At 61.8% G+C, this 5,686-nt stretch overlaps 1 protein-coding gene across 1 annotated transcript in view; it reads left to right on the plus strand.

Annotated features, from left to right (window-relative positions):
* Positions 1-5,686, plus strand: part of LOC141434114 (discoidin domain-containing receptor 2-like) — a 316,685-nt gene that overhangs the window by 90,012 nt on the left and 220,987 nt on the right. The gene's annotated exons all lie outside the window — the stretch shown is intronic.

Below are 5,686 nucleotides of genomic sequence, written 5' to 3' on the forward strand. Positions count from 1 at the left end.
TGGTGTCGTCGATAGACAGCTCGGGTTCACAGCGGGAGGTGCTTCGCAGTCCTCTGCGGTCGTTACGACGGGAGTAGGGCAACGAAAACACCTTCGATAAGTGGACTGTATTTATTGTACTGGTTCGTTCGTCGATTCGCGGTGGTAATCGGAGTCCGGTTCGAAATCGCGGTGGTCGGTCGGTAAGGCAGCAATCGGAGGTCCGTTGGAATAGCAGGGGTCGGTTCGCTTCGCTGGTCGCTGGTCGCTGGTCGCTTGCTCGCTGTAGGCTTCGTAGAGAGGAGCGCTTCGGGTCGCTGTCCGCGTCGAACTGCCTTATCGCTGCGGGCGGGCCTGTATTTATACCCCCGCGGCCGGGGTATAAGCCCGCCCGTGATTGGCTATAATTCCCCGATAATCCAGGCGCTGTGATTGGTGGACCCAAATCACAAACGCACTGAATTACCGGGGAATTTTCGCTATCGCTACTTGGGTTTTTCGCTTTTATTTACCTATTACTAATCGATTTCGCTACAATTTGATTCTTAAACTACTTATTCTATATTTAACAGCTATTTATTTTTATTCTTAAACTATATTATTCTAGTTTCGCGGCTGTCCGCAACAATTCTCCCCCCGCCGAATCCGCAGGGGAGGCTTCGTCCTTTGTCGGGAGGACAGCCAGTCGCGTCGTAGGGCGCCGGAACACTCCTCCCTTGGTGCGGACGTCCGCGCTCCGGATGCCGCCGTCAGGTCCAGGGAAGACTGCTTCCACAACGCCTCGGGGCCACACATTGCGTGGTAGGTTGGAGTCGACGACGATGACGACGTCGCCGACTTGCAGCGGTCGCTCGCCCCCGCTCGGAGATTGACGGGGGGCGAGAGTTGGCAGGTATTCCCGGACCCAGCGGGCCCAGAAATGATTGGCTAGCGCTTGGCTAGCACGCCAGGCTCTTCGGTCAGCTTCGTCGCACGTGCCGGTGGGAGGGGTGCCTGCCGGGCCGCCGAGCAAGAAGTGGCTCGGCGTGAGCGCCTCCTCGTCGCAGGGGTCGACCGACACGTGCGTCAGCGGTCGCGCGTTGACGGTCTGTTCAGCCTCCGCCAACAGTGTCACGAGCACCTCTTCCTTTGGTGCCCGTGAGAAGAGTGTGGCGGTCAGTGCGGTCTTGACTGACCGCACCAACCTCTCCCAGGCGCCCCCCTGGTTAGGAGCTCCAGGAGGGATGAACCGCCATTCCATGCGGTGTCGCAGTCCGATGTCGCGGAGCTCGGGCAGCCACTCCTCGTAGGCGGCGCGAAGCTCCGTGTCGGCCCCGCGGAAGCATGTACCGTTGTCACTATACATGACGCGGGGCCAACCTCGTCGAGCCGCCATACGCCGCAGCGCCATGATGGCGGAGTCCGTAGAGAGGCTCGCGACGATCTCCAGGTGGACGGCGCGCGTCGTCAGGCAGGTAAAGAGCGCTACCCAACGCTTTTCGTGGCGCCGCCCAATCGTGACCGTCAGCGGGCCGAAGTAGTCGACCCCGCAGTTAGTGAAGGGCCGGCTGTAGGGGTCGATGCGGGCCCGCGGTAGATCGCCCATCGCTGGTGGGCGCGGAGTCGAGCGCCGCACAGCACATGTGCGGCAAGCGCGCGCTACCTTCTTCACCGTGGGGCGAAGGTGCAGCACCCACAGTCGCTGCCGCAGGTCGTTGACCACCCGTTCGTTCGATGAGTGGTGGGCGTCGCGGTGCGCCTTCTCGATTAGAAGGCTCACGAACGGGTGGCGGCCGTTTAGGATGACCGGCCTCTTCGTCGCGTCCGGCACCGGCGCGGCGTTGATGCGGCCACGCAGCCGGAGTAGGCCGTCCTCGAGGACGGGGTCGAGGTGGAAGAGGCTGCTCTTCTTTGGCAGCCTCCCCCCGTATCGCAGTATGTCGATTTCTTCTGCGAAGCTATCCATCTGGCACTTCCGGAACCAGAGGTGCTCCGCTCGTTCGATATGTCGCACTTCTAACTGACTATCTTTGTCGCGGCACTTGTCGACAAAAAATATCACTCGCGCTGTCGCTTTAATTAGTCTTTCGAATTTTGAAAATCGTTCAATGTTCGGCAACGCACTGGTCAGATTAACACTTTTGTTTTTCACATTTTCACTTGCACTCGCGTCCGCATTAATATTATAAATTTCGCTTACTGTTTCCTGCGGCCATTGGTCTTCCGGTAGCCGCAGGAAGTCGGGTCCGGTGAACCACCGGTCGGTGGTGGATATTTGGCGGGCACTGTCCGCCCGCGTCGCGTCGTCCGCCGGGTTTGCTGCTGTCGGCACCCACCGCCATTGCTCGGGGCGGGTTATCTCGGCGATCTCACCAAGTCGATGCGCCACAAAGGGTGTATAGCGCTTTGCGTCGTTGCGAATCCACGCCAGGACAGTGCGTGAATCCGTCCAGAATACGACGCGCTCGATCGTAAGTCGTTGTTCCGCTATGATTGTGGCCGCCAGCCGAGCCCCGATCAGAGCCGCTTGTAGCTCCATACGAGGAATGCTCTGCTGCCTCAGCGGGGCCACCTTCGCCTTTCCCGCCACCAGAGCCACCGTCACGGTTCCGGAGGCGTCTGTCGTCCGGAGGTAGATGGCCGTGGCGTAGGCGCTCTCGCTCGCGTCGGTGAAGGCGTGCAGCTCGTGGCGGCCCACCGCGTAGCACCGCTCCAGCTGCAGTGCCGCTACGGCGGCTAGACCGCGAGCCCACTCGATGAAAATACCGCCGTCCTCCAGGTCCAGCGGCTCGTCCCACGGCGCCTGTTTGCGCCACGACTGCTGAAGGGTCACCTTGGCGGTGATTGTGTAGGGCGATAGGAGCCCGAGCGGGTCATAAACTGACATCACCGCGCTCAAGGCCTCTCTCTTCGTTGGTGTGCGCGTTCCTTCGCGCACCTCTTTCGGCACCCGGTTCATTGCGGTGTTGAACCCGAGTGTGTCGCTTCTTGGGTCCCAGATGAGCCCCAGTATTTTCGGCCCCTCACTCAGGCCTAGTGTTGCGGGCGCTGTTGCCCGCAGTTCAGGTTCGATTCTTCGTTCGAGTTTCGGGGAATTGGTGTTCCACCCGCGCAGCTCAAAGCCGGCTCGTAAGTGGACTTCGTTGACGGCCGTTGCTACGTCCACGGCCTCTTCTTCGGTCGCGTAGCTGTCCACTAGGTCGTCCATGTAGTGGCTCGACGTTATCGCGTATAGTGCCTGCGGGAATTCCGGCGCATGGCGCTCGGCGTTGTGGTTGCGCACGCTGTGCGCCAGGAAAGGGGAGCTTGCTGCTCCGAAGATCATCGAAGTCATTTTCATTAGCTTGGGTTGATTCTCGCCCGGCTCCCTCCATAGGAACAGCTGCGCCGGGCGATCTTCCGGTCTAATCTTCACTCGGAGAAACATTTCTTTTATGTCTGCCGTTACTGCGTAGCGGCCCTCCCGGAACCGTAGTAGTATGCCCGGAAGGGACTTTAGCAGGTCGGGCCCCTCCAGCAGGAAATCGTTAAGGCAGCGGCCCTGGCTGCGGCTCGCTGCGTCGAAAACCAGGCGGAGCTTCCCTGGTTTATTGGGGTTCCGCACGGCAAAGTGGGGCAGCACCCAAGCGCGCGGGTGGCGCGCATCTGCCTCGGTGGCGGGCTCCGCATAGCCCTTCGCTATTAGGTTGGTGACCTGTGCCGCGTACTCTTGCGCGAAGTTTGCGTCGCGACGCATCTTGCGCTCGATGCCCTTGAAGCGCTGTAGTGCCGTCGCGTAGCTCGCTGGCGTTTGCACCTCGTCCGTTATCCACGGCAGACCGACTTCATAGTGATCGCCGTGGAATTTCACTGTTGCTTCGAAGAGTCGTTTCGCCCGTTCCTCGGCTGGTCGTGGTTTCGTGGCCAGCGACACGCCCAGCGCGTCGATGGCGAAATGTCGCTGAACTAGCTTGTCGGTGGCGTCGTCGCGTACGTTATAAACGTAGAGCACATCCTCGGTCGGGCCGCCCGCTCGAATGGCCCGGGGCACTGAGCCGTAAATGACCCAGCCCAGTGCCGTCCGAACCGCTGCTGGTTGCCGTCGCTTGCCCGTCCGTGTCTCGTGGACGAGCATCAGGTGCCAATTGTCCGCGCCAATGAGGAGACGCGGAATGGCTTCGTCGTAGCAGGCATCGTTCAGCCCACTAAGGTGGCGGTACCGGGTAACCTCCTGACCCAGTCGCTGTGTGTGGATCCGGAGGTTGTCGACGGTGCGGGCGGCGATCTTGTAGGCCTCACCGCGCCCTGCACCGTGATGTTGACACGTCGACTGTTCGCAGCTCGGTGTTGCTGGCGATGCCTCTCATTTGCATAGGCACCGCCGGTCCCGAGGCTCCGATCGTGCGCGCCAGGTCTTCGTCGATGAGCGTCACCGTTGACCCGTCATCCAGCAGTGCGAAGGTGTCGACGGTGCCGCTGGGTCCGCTGACGCGGACTCGGCACATCTTCAGCAGGACCGGTGACTTGCCGTCTTCGTTGCTGACCGTAGTCACCGTCTGCTTTTCGGGGATTGGCGCCGGCCCAACAGTGGGCTCGGACGCCAATGTCGTTGGGGACTGCGGTGCCTGCCCACGGGGCGGCGTCCGCTCGCGTCTCGCTTCGGGGTGGCGCGGCACTTTTGCCGCGCTCGCGTGCAGCAATGGATGGTGCACATGCCGGCACCCGTTGACTTCACAGGTGCGCGGCTCGGCAGGTTTCGCGGCGGTGCTGCTGGTCCATGCAGCGGAAGCACACGCGGTTGTCGCGTGCCCACTGCCAGCGATCGTTGACCTCCATGTTGGTGATGCGCTTGCATCTCGTGGTGGGATGACCGCCTCCACAGCAGAGGCAGCGGCGCGCGTCATCGCCCTCGGTGGCGTAGACGGGCGCTCGCGGCGCGGCCCGAGGGGTGGGGCCGCGCATCGGCGTCGGACGGGTGCTGGCCTCGCAGCATCCCTTCGGAACGTCAGCGTAGTGGCGGCGGCGGCTGCCGTCGCTTCCACCGTTGTATAGGAGAAACGCAGGGCGCGGTCGGCCCTCGCGCATGAGGAACCGCGACAACAGAATGATCTGTGGCTCCATGGTCATCTGCTCCGATGCGAAGTCCCCGAAGCGTGACCGTAGATGTGGGCTGAGCTTCTCCATCACGTCGCGTACCAGCAAAGGGCTGGCGAGGTAGCCGTGCTGGTCGATTGATGACAGCACCTGACGATGTTTTGCAATTTGACTGCAAACGCGTTGATTTCGGTGGCAGTTGACCCCAGGCGCGGCAGCTTCTTGAGGTCGTCGAGTGCTTTGTGGCCAGAATTCGGGGCGGCCAAAGCATTGTCGCAGCGTCGTCATTACTGCTTCGGGGTTGGCCGAGGTGTGGAGCAGCGCCTCCACCGCTTTCGCGCGCAGTTCCGCGCAAAACAGGAGCGCAGCCGCGCCATATTTTCATGCGGCGTGAAATTATACGCGCGCGTCGATTCGGCGTAGGCAGCCTGAACGGCAGGCCACTCGCCCGCCGCACCGGAGAAAGCAGCAACTCGTAGACCTGCCTCGGCGGCGGCGCACTCGTGCCATTTTTTCGAGGGCCTCGGCGAGCTTCTCGATCCCGCGTTGTCGCTTGCACTTCGTTCGCGAGCAGGTGTAGCTGGCGGCGAATTGCGTCGCTTCGGTTCGAACGGGGCGGCGTGAGCGCCGTCGCGGCTCGTGCTTCGGTGGTGGC

The sequence above is a fragment of the Choristoneura fumiferana genome, chromosome Z, assembly GCF_025370935.1.
Source record: "Choristoneura fumiferana chromosome Z, NRCan_CFum_1, whole genome shotgun sequence".
NCBI classification, from domain to species: domain Eukaryota; kingdom Metazoa; phylum Arthropoda; class Insecta; order Lepidoptera; family Tortricidae; genus Choristoneura; species Choristoneura fumiferana.